The sequence below is a fragment of the Bombus fervidus genome, chromosome 19 (assembly GCF_041682495.2).
Source record: "Bombus fervidus isolate BK054 chromosome 19, iyBomFerv1, whole genome shotgun sequence".
Classification (NCBI taxonomy): Eukaryota; Metazoa; Arthropoda; class Insecta; order Hymenoptera; family Apidae; genus Bombus; species Bombus fervidus.
Genome location: NC_091535.2, coordinates 4,069,698 through 4,090,918, shown reverse-complemented (window position 1 = coordinate 4,090,918; position 21,221 = coordinate 4,069,698). Strand labels below are relative to the sequence as shown.

Below are 21,221 nucleotides of genomic sequence, written 5' to 3'. Positions count from 1 at the left end.
ATATATATTATACACATAATTTCGCAAATGTTGTATCGAACTAAAAGAAACACAGAAAGGTCAAAAGGAAGGAATGACGTTTTATGCTTTACTATAACTTTGTTGATATCAGTCTTTTTCATTATCATGTTATTTTCAGTTTTTACAACTAGCATAATTTAGATAATTAGTGCAATTAATATGCATTTCTAGTGAGTACAGATTTTATTATAATTAATGTAAGTTTTACTGTAAATCGATACAATTTAGTAATTATAACATTTTTTTTACATTTAATACGTTGCCACACCTCACTGAACATGTTTTATCTCTTTCATTAAGTGTTGATCAAGTAATGATCAATAAAATTAAATTAAATTTATGCTGGTACCGGTCTCTAGCAATACTCGACAACGAAATGTGGTTTGATTCAGTCCTTTTTGAAGTGGTTGACCGTCGCCGTCATTGTCTCCTCTGCCTGGGTGATGGGCTTGAAGATTATCGTGTTGGTGATGCCTCAATTGTTTTAATGGAACTCTTCGGATACGCGGAGGTGTTAAGAGAGGTGTCGAGAAAGGTGTCCAGAAAGGTGTCAGAGGTCTAACGTATGTTGGGTTGCTAGTGATGTCCCGAATCTTGATTCAAATGTCGGATCTATGCAACAATGTATGGTGTCGTTTTCCGCATACATCACATAATGATACGGCGGTGCAATTCTGAACTACGTGTCCTCTGATCAGGCAGTTGGTGCACACTGATAACTCAAAGACGGCTATGACGCGTTCTCTGATGGATTTTTGCTGGAAGACGCGGCATTTCCAAATTTTATGTTTTTCATTGCAAAATGGACAAAATGGCGCATACACCGACTCGATGGGGTTCGTTTCTACTGATTCTAAATATTCTAAACTAGTGCGGCGGTGAAATAAAAACTCTATAAGCTCATCGACTTGTAGGAAGGATGCATATTTTGTCATAAACTTCCAGTTTATCCTTGTCTCGTGGTCTAACTTCGACGCGAATAAATGCAGTAGTATTGTTTCCCTGGTCGGTTGTTCGAACGCTTTCAAGGCGTTATAGTGAGTTTTTATCTTTGTTGCATAAGATTGTAAATCTTCATATGACGTTCGCTGCAAAGGAGCTACATTAAACAATGATTCTAAATGTTCATCCACGGCTTTAGCCGTATTGGATATTGTTTCCGATGGTTCCATGATGCCCCATGTGTCATGAAGGCCCCATCCGCTATTAAACCTTGGTTTCTTTTTTTTTAATGGCTGTTTTATTTGCCTGTATTCTTTATTAACTAGGTATAATGCCTTTTCTTTACAGTTATAGAACTCCTGTTTTAGTTTAATATGTTCCTGCATTATTTGACTATGTTCTATATCGTCCAATTCGTATTGAGTTTCCGTAAAAGTCAGAAATTCTTTCTCTATGTCTTCTAAATAATATTGAATGGCGATTACAGATCTCTCCTCCTTATAGATATCGAGAGCCGCTTTAAATCCTTCTAATTCTGTTTTGAATATTTTTTGTTTCCGTTCCCACTGTTTAATGCGCTCTTTTTGACTATCGGCCATGGTGGATTTCGATAAATTTAACGAGCTCACCTTGTAGTTGTGATATTGACGTTGTTCCGGCTATAAGTAACGGCGTTGCTCGTTACTGTGCAGCGGAAGATGTTTCCTTCCCGAGGTTGACCCTCTGGTTGTTGGGAGTTGCTGCGTTAATGATAACGGCGGAGTTACGTGACACTGTGAGATTCACTGCTGTGTCACTGGTGTGTACACTGTATCACTTGATGGTTTAGTGCACATGAATCCGCCTCGAAGAGCCAAAAATATTCGACCGATTAATTGGTTACAGCACTGAGTTAACAGTTTAAGAATACACTTTATATTCTAACAACTTCTGCTCGTAGAATATAACTTTTGGAGATAACAGTTAAGACGTCGACTGATAGACAATAAGTTAAACTTTGACTGAACGTCCTACGCAATACAAGTGAAGATGGTAACTGATCACAAAATGCAAAGCAAGTGAAATTCGGTGACGGTGACGCCGCCGCAGAGGAAAACTAGCGATGGGTGTGTCTAAGGGTACGGGATAAGCGGATTCGTTCATGACAATTTTCGTTAGGAAAGTGGGGGGCAACGGTCATCGCTGCTAATAGGGGATAAGGCAAAAGGTTGATGGGTAAGGAAGGTTACTAGCCGTCTCCGAATGATGGTCGCTCGGAAAAGGTACAAAACGTGGGGAAAGCCATATTTCCCGTACTTTCCCGGAATGAACAATAACCACAATGACCGTTTCAACTTAAAATATACTTGGATGGTCTTGAGGACCTTAACTGTACAAAATGTTAAAATTTATGATGGGTCCTTAGCTCATTTGCATCATAATAGCCCTATTTAAAAGGACCGGTCCCTATCACCGCGCGCAGTCGGTCGTAGGTGCAGTAAATGACATCCGAATTTTTCATGGAGTTTATCGAAAATTTACTGTTGAAAACGATTGGTAGTTAATGTTACATTCGCAAACATCGCATCTTACATTCTTTATAACAGAGGAAAAAAGTAAAAATTATTTATTTAAAAAAAAATTATTTAGATTAAAATGGAAATAAAAAAAAGTAGTCGCAGCGCGCGGATTAATCCGCGCTTGGATGCAAATGGGTTAGGAATATCGAAGGTATGCAATGAAGATGTTTAGACATTTTTTTTTTAATTATTTATTTGGATTTTTTTTTTACAATTTGTCCAGAAGGATATTTGGTAAAGTATTATATCTAGGTGGAAGTGAATAAAAAAGAAAAACAAAAATAAAATATAGCATGTGGGTGGCTACCCCCAGCGGGGTACCATCGTCGTGTTTGCTAGGTTATATCCTTTGTGAGGTCTGTTGGGTGTTTCCTTTTTAGTCTTCTCTCTATGTTTGATTTGTTGACCGTTGCCGCTGCCAGCCGGTTCGGGTGCGTTTCTATTCTATCTCTGTACCTTCTTGCGAGTCTGCTAATCTCCTCCTTGACCGTTGATATTCCCAGGTCTTTCCGAATGTCCTCGTTTCTAACGTACCATGGGGCGTTTACTATCGTTCTAAGAATTTTTGCTTGCATGGTTTCGATTTTGGTTATATGGCTCATTGCTGCTGTTCCCCATAGCGGGATTCCGTATGTCCAGATTGGTTTTATGATTGATTTATATATTCGTAATTTGTTTTCAGTGCTTAATTTGGATTTTCGACTTGTTAGCCAGTGCATTTGTCTCCTTGCTGTCTGTATTTTGTCTATTATTGATTTGATGTGGTGTTTCCATGTGAGTTGTGAATCTATGTGTAGCCCTAGGTATTTGACTTGCCTAGTTTGTATTATTTGCGTGCCATTCAGGAAGATGTTTGGTGGTATCTGTTTTCGCAGTGTGAATGTGATGTGGTTGCATTTGTTAGGGTTAGCTTTGATTTGTTTAGCTTGCAGCCACTTTTCTATTTTTGTGATATGTTTTTGTAATGTTGCGACTGCTGTTGCTGGGTTAGTGTGCCTGACTAGTACAGCTGTGTCGTCCGCGAATGTCAATATTTCGCTATTTGTAGTTGTTGGTATGTTGGCCGAGTAGAGTGTGTATAGTATTGGTCCTAAGACGCTTCCTTGCGGGACCCCTGCCTTGATGTCTTTGACTTCTGAGTATGCGTCTTTGATTTTTATTACGAAGGTTCTGTTGCTTAGATATGATTTTATTAATTGGTGCATTTGCTCCGGGAATTGTTTCTTGATTGTTTGTAATAGTCTTTCGTGGTTTATTTTATCGAAAGCTTTTTCTATGTCCATGAAGAGGGCTGTGCAATATTGTTTGTTTTCGAGTGTTGTTCTTATTTCATTGACAAGTCTGTGCATTTGCTGTATAGTGGAATGTTTGTTTCTGAATCCGAATTGGTGATCTGGTATTAATTTTTCCTTCTCTATTATTGGTTTTAGTCGGCGTATGTTATTTTTTCTAGTATTTTGGAGAGCACGGGAAGTAGTGAAATTGGTCTATAGAATGATGTTTGGTGTGGGTCTTTGCCTGGTTTAGGTAACATTATGATTTGGGCTATTTTTCATGGTTTAGGAAAGTAGCCGATTCTTATTATTGTGTTGTAAATTATTGTTATGTCTTATCGCTTTTGGAGGAAGGTTTTTCAAGCTTTTACTCAAGAAAACTGTTCGTCCTATCTTCGGTCAGTCAAATCAAATATCGTTCTTCAACATAGCAAGGCGAGTCAAATACTGTTCTATTCTCTAACATTCGAGTAGTCTACTACTGTACTTTCCGTCACGACCAAGTCAATCGACTCCTGATCCAATAACAGGATATCGTCATCACTATAGTCTACGCGAAAACAAGTGTTGTAAGTTATTGTAAATATATATATTATAGAACTGTAGACTACAGTTTTATTACAAAACAAACACCCCTATTATCCCACAAGAAATAAGGGGATCGACCTGTTCGTGGTGTCGATTATTATAATCGTAACAGGAATTTACGACTCCTGTTGACGCGCTACAACGCGATCGCGTCTCCCCGCGACTGAACGAAAAAAACAAATACAGTAGAATTTTGATTATTTGAATTAACCATGACACGAGGTATCCGATTTTTTTGAATATCTGAATTATCTATTTGAATAACTGTTTTTATATGATGAAACATAATTTATGTGGTGAATATTTATTTTGGGGGAAACCAGTGATTTCACATATGTTCAAGGACGCTTTTCTAAGTAACCCGCAAAATGTTTTAACCCTTGCTGGTTATTGTTTACAAAGTTATTGATTATTAAATATAGAGTACGAAAGGGTGTCAATTTTGTGATAAAGTCGATATATCTCGTAATATTTACTTGTTATTGAATGAAAAATTTGTTTCATACTTCAACACATGCCTCCCTCGAAATAATTTAATCCAGCCTAACTTGATCTAACCTTGAAATAAATCAAGCTATCCTATCCTGAATTTAATTCAAGAATGAGTTATGTAGGTTATAAATATTTATCATAATTAACAATTTCACAAATTAGTGTTCATAATAAATTTATGTATTATTTTATAGTTGTTATTTGTAGCTATTATTTTGATACGATAAATAAAGATGAACCTTTTAAAACTTATCAATGCAGCCTGGATAATTATATTGTCGTTAGAAGTAAACTCGGCTAAATAGTATAGGTAATTAATTTCATTTTTGTTATTAGGTGGTATTGACAAATTCCGCGATCACTTAGTTGCCAATTCAGTAGATTAGTAGTCTCAGTAACTTTTGATATTCGGTCTTATCCAGCTTCGGCGAACCTCATATGCATCTAAATCTTGGCATGGGCACATTTTCTTACTGGGTATTTTACTGGATTGCAATTTTCTAGGCGGTATTTCCTTAAAATTTTTTCTAAGTATGATATTTCCGATAATTATATCACATCCTTATTTTTTATAATTTTTATATTTAAGGAATTATTTTCTTCCGATTCCGTTAACTCAAAGTCCTATTTCAATTTTGATGTGAGTTCTGTTGCTATAACAAGTCAGTCACATATATTCCAACGATCGGCTGCTTCTGTTCCTTAATTTATATGCACACGATTCTCCTTCAAATTGTGTTATATAATATCCAATAGTATCCAGATTAAGGCAATCCATATGTGCGTTTTACTAGCTCGCATACTTTGTTACTGTCGGTTATAAATCGTAGTGGTTGTTCCATATATACTCTGTCTTTTATATTTCTGTATAAGTATGCCGATTTGACGTTAGATTGCTTGATTTTCATTCGATTAATCGCTGTTAGAGCGAGCATGTGTCCAATCGTTTGACAGGAGCGAATGATTCCCCGTAATTTATTCCGATTTCTAGTTACGTCCCACTGCGAGTAATCTTGCTTTGTGCTTTATATTTCCTTCTTGCGAATGTTTCTGACTATACACCCATTTGCTTTCTATCGTTTCTATCTCTTTTTCGTGCTCCACTAATCTCCATATCGTGTGCTGTCTCATCTTGGTGAGACACGATCTCTGATTCCATCGCTGCCACATAGTTGTTTGCTAGTAATGTCTCCTGTGTATTGATAACATTCGTTTACTCATTTCACTTTTCTAATCTTTCGAAACGTCTTCTTCTCTTAAGCGCATTTCTCTTGCCATTAGCAAACCGTCATGTTTTTCTCGTGTGACTTATTCGGCCATCCTAGTTTGCGTCCGCGTTTTATATTTTCTTGAAACTCTTCTGCTTCTGGTTAGTATTTTCTGCTCCCTGTATTACCCTCGTTAATTTAACTTTCCATATTGTTGAGGTTTTATCTCGGAATAGAGAGAGCAAACGCGTGGATGAATGTATTGTATGCATTACCACCTAATGACAACATCCACGATCACATAGTTGCCAACCCAATACTATAAAATTTCTTTATTCAGAAATGTTAGAGATTAGGATTTCCAATGGTTTCTATTCTATATGATAATTTATTGATAGGTGGCTTTATTACAATGGATTAAACAGAAAATGGATGATTATTTATTTATTATGATATGAAGAATGATTATTTAATGTGAACTTAATGCAATAGTGTGATATGACAACTGTCGATTAACGACTCTTGACTCTTGACTCTCCGGTGGCTAACCGAACATCGACGACTGCGCTCCCGAAATATATTGATGGCCGTTAGGTCTATTGAAGTTTTCCGACCCTTTCGGTTTGTCAGTATTTGTTCTTTATCGTCCACATTGTCTGTATGTCGGCGATCTTTCTGCGGTACTAACTACTAACTGCGCTGGAAAGAGAATCGTGTTGTGCCAGGGTCGAGGAACGTGTGACAGCGACCATATTCAAATTCACGTCATAGGGCACTCAGGATCCTCTCCTTGCCCTTCAACTCCTACAAACTCAACATATAAAAACTGCCAGCATTGGACCACGAGACTAGTCTTGGGTACAGTCTTGTCCGCGATTTGAACAACTATTTTAATACTTTTTAACTTCGCTACTTCATTGTAATATTGTATTTGATCACTTTTGTGAATAAAAGCATATAAAAATATAAAAGGACAGTCAAGTTAAGCTATGGCTCAGCTCTTCCTTTTTTATCACGAATTTTACGTGACAAACGCGCCGCGTTCGTCGCTAGTTGCAGCTTTCGCAAGACTAAGAAAACCAAACACTGTATTGTTCTGTAGAAGATGTAGTTTTGTTAGAAGTGAGACCTACTTCAACATACATATTCTTCATTATTAATTGCTCTATTCCCTTCTTTTACCTTATTTCTTTTACTTACATATATAACATTATTTAGGTCATCTTGCTCTACATTTCTTCTTAATAGCTGTAATCCTATAATACCTTTGTTAAACTGTATTAAACCGAACGAGCTGCATATATCGTAGCACTATCTGTATATCATATATTCGGCATCCTCGTCAGAACTTCCAATAAATCTTGTCCTTTTTGATACTAGTTCAAATTTATTTCTACAATTCTTTGGTATATAATAATACGTTGTACCTTAACCCTTTGCACTCCTATGTCGAGTGTAACTCGACATCAGTTTTTATCTCCGGAGCTCCTTTGTCGAGTCCCACTCGACATTCTTTCATGAGCACCTTTTTTCATGAAACGTGCAAAAGAAAACTAAGATTGCATCCTAGAAATTGTTTCAAGATATATCATACGCTTAAAAATTACAAAATACAACAATAGTGTGAATAAAACTGGTATTTAAGCGAATTTGTTTCTTCCTTTATTTATTTAAATCGTCTTATTTTTTTAGTTAAAGTAAATTTCAAATAAAACACTTAAAAGCGTTGGGAGCTGCTGGTAACGAAGTTGAAATAAAATTCGCAGTGCAGAGAATTAATGCGGGTTGCAGTCGGTTACCTTTTCTTCCCATTCCACTATTGAAGTTACCGTAGCTCCTTCTATTGGACATATGGATGTTTTTGTAGCGGCGGTTTCCGCCCAGAACCTATTACCTAACACCCTAGGAAGTTTGTTATCAATTAACATCGCTTTTACTTTATCTAACACGATTCTGTTCATTGCTTTCGGGATTGTATGGAGCAGTCTTTTCGTATCGTATTCCTTTGCTCCTAAGCAACGCTTGAAACTCGGTATTTATAAATCCTCTGCCATTGTCAGATTTTATGGGTATTATTCTTTTATTTAACATGCACTCATACCTACTCATATATTCCTTAAATCTACCTATTGCCTGATCTTTGTTTATTAGAAAAATATGCACAAAATATACATATTTACTATAATCATTTATTAGCACAAACATGTACCGACTATCATTAAGAGATTTTACTGGCATTAGCCCACATAAGGCTACGCGTATAAGATCCAACGGCATATGATATATTTTCATATAATGTAATGTGTGGAAGTTTAGATACTTTTCTCAATATTTTCTCAATATATCTAGTTTTTCTACTGAGTAATTGAGTCCTCTTACGATCTCTTTCCTTCTCATCTTTTCCGAGTGTTCCTCGCATATAATGACATCATATCAACTTTTACACCTCTAATATTCCCTATGTCTGATCTCACCAGGATATACCCCTTTTCGTCTAAGACTACTTTCACAGAAGACAGGTGTGATTTATTATCATTCCTTAACCTGGCTTCTAGTGTATAACCTCTATTCTCTTCTTTATCAAGTCTTAATTCTTTCTCTGATTCTGTTATTTTTATTGAGTTCCCTGAAAAGGTAACTTCATTGCCAATTTTTGTTAGGTACCTTACCGATAGCAGATTGGTACGTAAGCTTGAAATATGCAGTACTCCTTTGATGTATGTATTTCTATATTCATTCATTATTGGCATATCTGCATGTATGGCATTTCTGCCTTTAGATACTAATGGCATTTAGATAGCACTGTCTGTGCTAGATTCACTTTGGTCGAGTAGTGTTCGATATTCGTCAAGCATATAGCATTCAGTGACATGTGTGATGATGTGTCAGAATTCACAATCCATATTTGTTCAGGGTGTCAAGAGTTGTTATCCTTCTCAGTATATATCCTAAAATATACAAATGCATGAAAAGCAAATCCTTTGTGGGCTTGAATAGCCATATTTATTTGTTGCTTGCTATTGCTAAATTCTCCTCTAATTCTTGTGCCTCCTCTTCTTTTATTAGATCTATTTCCTAATGTACCATCTCTTTTGTCAGTTCTGTAAAAGCAATCTCTTGCTTTGGTTTATGCCGGGTTTCACGCGAGGAATATGTCTTTTCATATTGTGTGTTTTTCATTAGTTGAATTCGCTTCGTAATAGTAATTATTATTGCTAACTTTCATACGATTCTCTTCTTCGTAATAAGATTTATTATATGTCTTCTAAGATGATTATGCTTTGAGTTCTCTATACTACATCCTTTCAAATTTTATACGTACGTCCCGGATTACATGGCATGCTATTTCTCAGGTTGTATTACTTTACCCAGAAATGTGCTCCTTTGAGCAGCATTCTCTGCACGGATTATATATTTCATTGCAGTTCAGGACTTCCCTTTGTAATACCTTTTAGCTCTAACTCTATATCTGTTATTTGACCTCTTCAGCTTCCCCCACATAAATATATTTTAAATCGCTTCATATCTTTTTTGCGCTAAACACAATCCAACCTGTTCGATTATTATAATAATTTCGAACGCCTCATTATTTTTTACTTCTCAGACGAGGCCATTTTTATTTTCTTGAGTAACATCCTCAGAATTTTGTGCAGGTTTATCATTTTCTATAACTTCCTTAAAGAGTTTGTGGTTTCTCAAGGTTACACCTACTTTCAACAGCCATACTTGATAGTTTTTATCTATTAATGGCTCTACCTTACTTAATGACATTGTTGTACTATCCATCCTTCCGTTTTTTTCTATTCTTTCTATTCTATTTTATTTGTTCGGAACGATACTGGCATTTGTCACGTGTTTCACTTTTCTTTCTTGCCTTATATTTTAATATTTTTGCAGTAACCACATTCAGCCACTATCACGTGGATTCGTGAATGGTGACAACGTACTTTAAAATATAATGAGGAATGTATTTCAATCAAGAAGAAAATGCAACATATAGCTAAATATAATTATAATTCTCTTGACCACGTGTTTTCCTTTATTTGCCTGTTTTTATACTGTCTTGATTGATTCTCTCTCTCTCTCTCTCTCTCTCTCTCTCTCTCTCTTACTTTTTTACATTTTTCATCACGCTCTGTCTAAGAAGCGTCATTTATCAGTTTCTTATATACAATGAAAATGTCGAAATTCTACAGTAATAGTCTATAGTGTCTATAATGCCTATAGTGTCTATAGTATAGTGGGAATGGTTCAAGGAATTTACTGTATACATATGACAACTCTTTAAGATTTCCGAGAGTAGTACCCTCTCAGATGTTTAGCGGCTTGATATGCCAGGCTGTGTTTCAATATTTAGACTAACATTTGTAAAATAATGACGTTTCTATTCCCTTCCAAAAATTGAGAAAGTATATGTGGAGGTCTATTCATAACAATGGTAATATGGTAAAATAGAAAGTACTGATAGTATTTTGATTAAAATTTTCTTTATCTTTAAAATGTTATCATATATAACACATTGATTACGCTTTGAGCTGAAATAAATATAACTTAAACTGATTAAAATATCGTGTGTTCTGCTCATTAGAATATATACGAACGTGAAACCAAGTATGTGAAATGTCGCGTTTTTTTCAAATTATCTCGACAATTATCTCAACGGAACAAAATGGATTGTACGTAATTTGACAAAATAACATAAAACAAAAAAACGGCGCGCATCTATTATTTACTCATAAAACGAAAGAAACTTTTCGGATAACCTAATACTAATATGCGATTGGTCCATTTCGGGACGTATTGGGTTGGCAACTAAGTGATTGCAAATTTTGTCATTAGGTGGTATTGACAAAATCCGCAATCACTTAGTTGTCAACCTAATATATCACGAGATATTTTGTAATTTCGTTTCATTGATGAGTTGAATACGTTCCAATAAAAAAATTTTTGATTTTGAAAATCATGCTCAAAGACAATTTCGCACGAATTTTTTGTTTTACAAATTTTCATTGATGTAGAATTACTCCACGGTGGTTTTTACACTTACTTTTTATATACCACGTACATTGTGGCATTTTTCCGCAGGAGGTTCGTTTCGCCTACTAAATATTATAACAATGAATATCATACTTTTAATATTTTATATGTTTTGAGGCATTATATGCATTTTCTCTACTTTTGTGCGTCCACATTTTTCATAAATTTATAAGCACTTGCTGTATTTTCGTCCAGTCGCGGGGAGACGCGATCGCGTTGAAGCGCGTCAACGGGAGTCATAAATTCCCGTTACGATTATAATAATCGACACCACGAACAGGTCGATCCCCTTATTTCTTGTGGAATAATAGGGATGTTTGTTTTATAATAAAACTGTAGTCTACAGTTCTATAATATATATATTTACAATAACTTACAACACTTGTTTTCTCGTAGACTGTAGTGTTACGACCGTTCGCGGAGAGACGCGGTCGCGTATTTTGATTAAAATTTTCTTTATCTTTAAAATGTTATCATATATAACACATTGATTACGCTTTGAGCTGAAATAAATATAACTTAAACTGATTAAAATATCGTGTGTTCTGCTCATTAGAATATAAGGATAAACAAAACTTCAAAATCGCTTACTATGTTAATGCTGATCTAACTCACGTAAACCGCACCCATTTACTTTGCGTCGCGCCGCACCTACATCGAATATAATGCTGAGAGTTACTGTTATTCGCTAATCACATATGTACATCACGAGGTCATTGGAAATTTTCACAGTTCACGTCACGAATCTGTGGTGTGTTCGATCGAACAGTATGTTTGGGCGTTCGCGCATGAGATTTCAAAGATAAAAGTTTTCTAGAACCGTGTTACGTAAAATGTCAATGCAGTTTCAAAGCGTATGTTTAGATAATTGTCGTTAATAGGTAGTGATTATTCAAACAAAATTGTCCTTTTTATTATCTCCGCAATACTTTATCCAATTTTTATATTTATCAATATTTTGTTTAATTTTTATATTTTTGCCCTACAAATTATCCTCCTTTTAGACAAATCTCATGCTACATTTTACGTAATGTATATCAAGTACTAACAAAATTTTATTAAAATTTTTCGAGGATACATACACACTCGTCGATGACATTTTATCTTCATTTTAACTTTTATGTAAAGTTTTCGCTGAATTTGCTTGTGTCTGATACGGTTTCATTAAAAAATTATTGCAGATAATACGATTTCTTAATAACTAAACATTAAAATTTTGTGTATTATATATAGGTGAATTAAAAGAAAATTACTAAAATAATTATGTCGCTCAATTTTTTTTCTTCTTATTGGTTACATAAAGTCGCACCACAGATCCATTTGTTTAAAAAATTTCAGCAATTGTAATGTTTTAAGTTATATTTTATTATATGGAATTAATATTAAAGTTTGATTTAGTAGCAGAAAATTTGTTGTAGTGTAGGATGAGATAGTCCAGAGTAATATTTTTCTCCCTTTATTTTTTGATATTATAATACTTTTGCATAAATTACATTTTTAGTTCTGTTACTGGTAGAAATTGATATGTATTGATTTTCAGAGTTTTTGGGGTCTGCATATATATATATATTTATGTAATGGTGTAATATTTTGGAAATTAGGCGATCGATTCGTGAAAACTCAAGAATCGATTTTCTAATTCTTCTTCCGTATCTCCTCAAAACTCTTCGCTTCTAATTTCTCTTCTCTTTCTCTTTCTAACTTTTTTTAACTTGCTTTTCTTTTTCTTTGTTTAATCTTCGCTTCTTGAAATCCTGTTCTATTCTCTCTGCTAAGTCTCCGTCCTTCTCTATTTATATTGTTCGACCGACATAGGTGTCGTAGTAAACACAGGGAAAGTCAAACCGTCGGTTGATGTTTTATATTCTATCGAATTTACATATATATATATATATATATATATATATATATATATATATATATATATATATATATATATATATATATATATATACACCAATGAGAGAATCATATATTTATTACATATTTTATGCATTTTACATATTTGAATATCATTCAGATGAAATAATTGTTGATACTTTGATCGTAACGGTTGAATGCTAATCTACTGTTACTGCGTAGTGGTGCAGTATTTCGTAATTGCGCAGTCTGTTTGTATTAGGACTAATTGTAGTAGGACGTTCTCGTTGTTCGTTATTTCTTTGAGTACTTACGTTTAGCCCTGATTTTTCTATTTCGAGTCTGAGAAGTTCGAATTCTATCGTCCGTAAATCTTAGAGTGTCTGTCGCTAGTTTCTCTAGCTGAGGCTACTATCTATCTTTCGTCTTTTCATAAACAATCTTCCCCTTTTCCTTCAGCTTCGTTAAACCTGAGAATACTCTGTTACCTTGACTCAAAATGATAACTGAGACTATCTTTTAGTGTCGGGTTCGCACTTGCCAGTGGTCAGAGAGCGATCCCCGTTTCAGCACGTTGATCGCCCAGCGTAATTCGGCTAAGTTTCCTGCGGGGCCCAAATCCGACCGTCGATACACTTTCCGGCTAGAGTATTCCGAGAGATCTCATGGCAGATATCCCAGATCTTTCATTTAGTCGAAAAGCATACTTGTGAGACGTACATCAGTGATTTTTTCATCCTCAAAATGTTCAGTAAACAGCGTGAAAATATATTTGAAAGCGAGGAAAGTAGTGATGACGAAGTCTAGATAGAATACCATACGATATAGCATAATGTAATATTTTATCCAGAATATAAATTAATAAAAAATATGGTATGTGTTTTTAATACTTTTATGTTGTATATCCTATATATAATTAACTGGAACAAGAGCGTCACCCATACTTGAGTGACGGGCTCCCACGAAAGTATACCCGTCACATAGATATGGGTGAAGCGGCGACCAACTTGTTAAATATTCACGGTTGTTAGAACTATTGCACGATCTGGTAATCGCTATAACTCGAGACATCTCGAAAGCATCTTCAGTGCGACGCAAAGCAACTTTACAGCGTCGTAACGCTAAGAGGCAACATTGCCTCTCCCTCTCTATTCCAATGTGCGACCGTTTCCATTGCGCCAACTGAATGTTTCGTGCTTACTCCCCACAAGTAGTGTCATGATTTAAGACTCACTATTATTTGTTATAAAAATCAACATAGTAAATAGTATTCGAAAGATATTTCTAGGAAGTGACCATCGACTGACAGTCAAGCGAAACGCAACCATACAATAGAGGCCTGCTTGGTCATATCTATAATCGTTGCTCGGTTTCCTGTAAGTAAGCGTAATAAAATGTACCCTGTATCCTGCAGAAAATGTACTTTTCAATGTGAAAGAATTATCAAATCATTTAAATAGTTTTCCAGATTACCTCGGACACAAGCACATACATACCTATGAACAGACCTTCTCTGTTTTTATAAATATTATAAATATTATTATCAGTACATTATATGAAAGATTCACAGGAAAAGGAAGAATGACGATTTCAACGACCTTGAGTTCAACGTTAATTCTCAATTTCGTATGCCTTGCGTGTGCTCTTTATCACTGGTCATGTTGCATTAATTTGAATAAAAATTTTTTGAATTTTAAGATATAAGAAATTGAGGTATAGAGAGCACTCTTCATTTTTACAGCTTATTGGGTTATATGCCTGTATGCCAGCAAACTTCATTACAAGAATGAACAAGAACGCTGCTGCACATTTATCGTTTGATTTGAGAATCGCAGTGCACCCCGTTATTTACGCTGACCTATTTTCCTCCGTGTAAGAAGATTTATTCGCACAGGGGGGTATTTCCGTTCATTTTTAATTGCCAATAATTTCAAGAAAACCCCTTAAATATTTTTGTGTGTAGCCGAACATCCTATATATTGAAAAATAAATTTTCGTTTTCTGAGAAATGTTCATATATGTCATTGCTCCCTTTCTCCGTGGAGTCCTTATATTATAATCGTTAAATAATAACATATTCAAATTTTCGGTATTTTAGTTTTCATATTGCGTTTGGATTACATATAATTTAAATTGAATTATTTGTTACGGATGTAGAACATCCGGTTTCCACCTGCATTCTTCAAATTACTCGAACCCTCATTTCGTAACGTATGATTAGTAATAATTACATCTATTTGTAATTACATTAGTAATTATATTGATATAATTCTGTTTTTATTATTAGAAGATAATATAATTACGGAATAACCATGTTTCAACGTTGTATCTTTTAGTTTTTGCGTTATGAATATTATATTTTATTTTCTTTTTTTTTTTTACTTAGTTCGTGCCTTTCGGCTTTGGACGAGTTTTCGGTTTTACATCTCGTTTACCTATCACGCTTTTTACATTTTCTCAATCTTATGGCGGTATCACCTTATTGCCTCCTCCCTTATATTTATCTAACTAAACGTCATGAATATTATATTAGATATAGAATTTATATTATGTAATATTATATTTATAGAATAAGGTAATTAATTAAGTTGTTTGAAATAATTTTATTGCACAAATAAGTTTGTTCTAATATACGATATAAATTTATACCGGATTAAAATATAATAAAACTGGTTGAGAGACTTATCTTTTTCCAAATTGTAACAACATTTATACAAAATAAACTAATTTTAAAGCAGTTCCAATGTTCACTATTTATATTTCTTTGTATGTATATCAACAATTACACGATTGTAATTATCATATGTATGTAGCGATAAGAACGAATATTTGGAAAGGAATTATTTAATATATAAATTTTATTAATCTATTTTTACCATATATTTAGTGATATAAAGGTATTTCTGAACAGGAAATATTTAATATTTACATTGTAGTTAATTATTTACTACTAGATACGACTACGACATATTAATAAGAAAGAAAGAATTTCGATTTGACCTTCTGAAGATTTATTAATTGCAGTGTTTCCGAGTATGCGTTACATATAAAACTCTGTATTAAGTTTCATAAAACAGAACAGTTAATTCATACTAAATCAACCAGACGTAAGTCACAAAGTTGCATGTTTAAGCAAGTTAAAACTTATTGGCAAAAGTTTCGACCGCCCTTTTCAATAAAGATAAAGCTTATGCTTAGTGTTTTCAATACATAGGACTTGGCTTAAAATATTTGCCTTATTTCCGAAGTTTTATCTCGTTTCAAGCAAGCGTGATACTCGATGGAGATTAGAAATAGTGGCAAAATGCCAGAAGACAATGTTGGTAGATGGACGTTTAAAGTAACTTTAGCCCCGAAACAGTTCAGTGCCGAAAAGCAAACTCGTTTTCCCGAGTTAATAAAGAAAATTTATCGTAACTTTGTCAAACATATTTTTAATGTTCTTTCATAGAAATTATAATATTCTTAGCCTTATGAAAGATAATTACTGTCTTAAGAGATAATATTTTCTTCGAAAATAATACTATAAAAAATATTGTTCTTCGTTAAGGAGCGATAATTTCAACTAAAGTCATTGTACGTAATGGATTAAAAATATAAAGCTTAATGAAGCACAGAAAATTATTAAAATTCTTTACACTTGCCAAGGCATCTCTTTCGAGTCCTAAATATTAGGTTGTCCGAAAAGTTTCTTTCTTTTCATAAGGTGATAATAGATGAAAAGCAATTTCTGTTTTATGTTATTTTATTGAATTAGGTATGATCTATTTCGTTCTATTTCTATTATTATGTTCGTGTAAAATTCAATAAACTAATATAAAATAAAAAACATTGTACGTCTATTCTTTCTTTATAAAACGAAAGAAACTTTTCGGACAACCTAATAGTCCCCTATGGAAACAGATTAGAATGCTTTCAGAACACTTTTCTTTATATAATTACGTAAAAAATCATTTCCTACTTCATCTTAATATGCAAATTATTGCTATTTAAACCTATCGACGTTATGCCATTTTACGTACGCTCGCTCACAGCCGATCATCAATACATGTCATATGAATAACTAAAGTTAAATGTAAAAGTGCTTGTGAAAATAATGCACTGTAAGACGTTTATAGTTTACGAATATTACAGAGGGTCGTGCCCAGGAATTTCATGATTTTACTCCGAAATATCGATTAGTGTGCTTTACAAATTTCCCACGATTCATATCGCTGCAATCGATTTGTTGAATTTAATGTCACGTTCGCCATCTTTACCATAGAAGGTAAAGGGATATAAACCATACTATTTTTTATAATCCTTCTCAATTTAACTAAAGTAAATATAGAGTAAAAAATGTTGTTTAAATAAATGTAGATTTACATGTTAAAGTAGAATTCAGTTACAAGCATGATCGTGTTGCAGATTCCAGATATAAGGGAGACTGCACGACGAAGCCCAACAAATCGATTGATGTGCCTTGCTTGAAACATTTTCTGTCGCTAAGAGCCTTATCCCCACCACGGGAATGTCCATATATGTATATACGATCGTGCTGTGGAGTTTAAGAGAAAGGATAGTTTATATGATGTCATTTCAGTAATTTTTTTTTTTTTATTATTTAATTTGCACTTTACAGTTTGTCCAGTTGGGCATTCGGTAAATTTTTCTAGCTTTATTGCTAAATAATATGTGGATGGCTACGCCCATCGGAATACCATCTTCCAGTTTGTCTATTTTATTCCTTTAGAAGGTCAGTGGGGTATTTTCTCTTTAGTCTTTTTTTCATGAGTTCTTTCCTTGTATTTTTTTGGGTACCTGTCGATAATTTCAGTAATGATGGCACAATGAACCGAAAGTATCGTGCATTTGTATCAGAAAAGTTTTTTAGAAATAGTGAATCAGTTATTAAAACAAAACGATTATTTTGCATACATTTTTAAATTCCTACGCTACGACAACTGTTCATTTCCGTAACTCCATCCTGTGCTCAATCATTTATAATTCTCAACTTGCAATTTAAATTACCTAAAAAATAAAAACTCTAAACTATCAAAGAAACAGTTTTGTTTATTTTGTTATATTTGTTTCAAATAATTAAGTTTAAGACATTTAAAAAACTAACTAGATAAGTAGAAAATATATTATATATAAATTATTAGAAAGAGATTATATCATAGTAGTTTTTAAATCTTGTTCCAATACCTTTAATAGCTTAAAGATTATACGGAAATGCCACTAAAATCTTCCATTCAATGTTCATTTTCACTGAGACTGTTGCGAAATTGTAATAGATATTCAATAATTATGTGGACTAAAATAATAAGTTCACACATGCTTCTTAAAATGAATAATTAAAAATTTGATTCAGTAGAAGATACAGGCACAGATTTTTGTCATTAATAAAATGTATTTAAATAATAATTGAAAAATTATAGTACTTATATGAATAATTAATTTGTCAAATCTGTATATATTTACAGATTGCATATAATATGAACAAGTATACAAAATATTTGGATCTATTTATTCATAGAATTTTTTCATAAATAAATAAGTATACTTACGCACACGAGGGACATTGTAAAAACTCGCGAACCTCTTTAAAGAATGTAAGATGTTTCGTTTAAAAAGTTATCTAAATCTTTCAAATCTAATACAGATAAACGATATATAAGTATTTATTTAATATTTTTTCTTTCATATTTTTAATGAATTTAAAAAACTGATATTAAGTAGTGATTCGAATCTTAAAATATTTAAAATTTAAGTAACTCAAGACTGTATCATTTTCTCCTTTTTTTTAAATATTGTAATTACTGTATAAATACTGTAATTACTGTAATTACGCTAAATACTGTAATTACGCTCGTTATGAAATGATTTTTCAATTTTATTTCTTTTATGCATTTTTTGTTTACGAAACAGGTATTTTTGCCTTTATTTTGCATTTTTCTTGTTTTTATTTTGCTCCTATCTTTGTGAACTTTAGTTTATGCTTTCAGCAAAGTGTATTATACTTGTAGCAGTTTAAAATGAACAATGGAGGTTTTAATATACAATAATTGCTAATATTACAATGAAAAGCAGCTTTTCTTATATTAACTACTTTTTCAAGTATTGTTTAACATTATTGTCATTAATAATCAAAGCAAATACATAAACTACCCTTTTTGTTTCATTAGAATATTTTGTGAAAACAATTACGTATGTGGTTCAATTATGTTATAATTTAATTACCGAAAATGCCTGCTTCATAATTAAATCAGATAAATTAGATCATAATGAACGTATCAAAGGTAGCAACTGAATCACTGCACGTAGAATATCATTTGCTGTCATCTCCAACCATTATCGTAGTAATCTAAATAAACGACCTCAATTACACGTTCTCGAAATTATAAAAAGTCGGAACAATTATTGTGAATTAAAATATTGAGTTATAAATAGAGTGGAAATTTTTATGCATTTATGCAAAATTTAAGTCTTAAACTCTTAAAATTGCGATCTTGCTTTTGTTTCAATTGGAAAAAGAACTTCTAATACTTTGGGAAAACCACAATATATCGTACAATTGAAACGGAGAATCATGCATATTGATAATGATTCTTTCATATTTTTCTTACATTCAAGAAAATTCGTTATTCAAAAGACAGAAATATTATTTTGAATAATACGACTGAAAAGTCGTAGGAGAGTTAAAGTTGTAAAAATGCACTGAATGCAAATAGTATGCAAAAATATAGGATAATTATAGCAATTTTTAAAACAATAAAACATCCTGAAAAATTTTCAGTTTTCTATGATCTTCCCTTATATATTTTATAACTAAAGTGATTCGAGGAATCAGTTTATGCAGAAAAGATCATAGGATAATTTAGTGTTTTCTTTAACAAAAAATTTGTTTATATTCGTTAAAAATATATAAAACCATACCTCAAAATTCAATAACTTCATTTCTTTCTTTTCCTTCTAAAAAAAAAAAAAAAAATCACAAAAAGACGCTGTTTTAGAACATTCTAATTCAGGACACCCCCTTAACCAACTGATGAACCAATTGTGATAAAATCAGATACAAAATTAAGTGAAATGGCGTCGACGATGAAACGGTGCCGAAAAGAGGACAGTCGTCTGAAGGAAGACGAGCGAGAACGAAACTGTAAAGTAGAAAAGAGATGACTAGACGAAGCACGTCAGAACATGGGCAACGACGAATCAAGAAGGAGAGGGAGACGCTTGTAGATTGACGATTCTAATATTGTCCTAGGCACTGGCCGGTGGCTCGCGACAAGCCGGTCGCAGTGAACTAATAGTCTCGGTACCATCGACATCAAGAACATCGTTGTCGTTCGTCTTCATGAAAATCCTGGTGAAAATCATGCGAGTGACCGCGAAAATCTCAGCTGATTGGATCTGAGCAGTGACACACGAGGATACTAGTAAGCCGATCCAAGTGCTTCGAAGCTCTTCTTGGTGTACGGGAGAGAATAATCGGTAAGCGTGGTACGAGAGATGTTTTGGTGCCGTTAATAAATTGTCAACTTGTCGTTCTATGATGATTACATTCTGTCATTTTCATGGCAGTTGAGAATAAATTTGTATGTTTGAGAAGAGTGCATTTTTAATGGATGGTCTCTTTGGAGCTGTTCGGTGATGAATAGATTGGTAAATGATAAGCGTGGAGTATATATGATGTGGTCTTGAAGAGATGTCAGACTAATTTGTATATTATAAAAGAAATAATTATTGTATACAAGATATATTGGTTTAGAAGTAATTGGAATGCAATCACTTTGAGTTTTGATGCGATAAAATTTGTGAAACAATTTTGAAAATGAGAAAATTATATTTACATATTTCAGTATTTGCGTGAATATTTCACTGTAATTTTTAAAATTTAAGATACATTAAAAAAAGTTCGTGGTTGTAAATACATAATTGATCAAAAAATCCTGAATTGTTTTATTTTCTCTAGAATCATTATTTCAATTCATTCTTTCAATAGAGCACTTTCATTTTGTTCTACTTTAATAATGAACACTTGAGTGATAAATGAGCATTGGCTGTGTAGATCACTGTAAATTATTTAATGTTTAGAAAATCGTTTTAACAATAGTCTTCTTGTCTATAAATTTTAAATAATTAAAAACACACTTACGATTTAATTAACATCAATTCTTAAGGAATATTATTAAATTAGTTTTTAATATAATAGATTGATTCTCCCATTAATTATAAATATTATAATATACGGAGCA

At 33.1% G+C, this 21,221-nt stretch overlaps 1 protein-coding gene and 1 long non-coding RNA gene across 2 annotated transcripts in view; one reads left to right on the top strand and one right to left on the bottom strand.

The window, feature by feature from the left end:
- The window catches only part of Cap (Cbl-associated protein), a 491,821-nt gene that overhangs the window by 214,788 nt on the left and 255,812 nt on the right, over positions 1-21,221 (top strand). The gene's annotated exons all lie outside the window — the stretch shown is intronic.
- On the bottom strand, positions 12,215-13,355 carry LOC139996866 (uncharacterized). The gene is made up of 3 exons (XR_011802428.1): positions 13,296-13,355; positions 13,123-13,230; positions 12,215-12,987 (listed from the first exon to the last, which is right to left on the bottom strand). It is a non-coding gene; the product is annotated as an uncharacterized lncRNA (long non-coding RNA).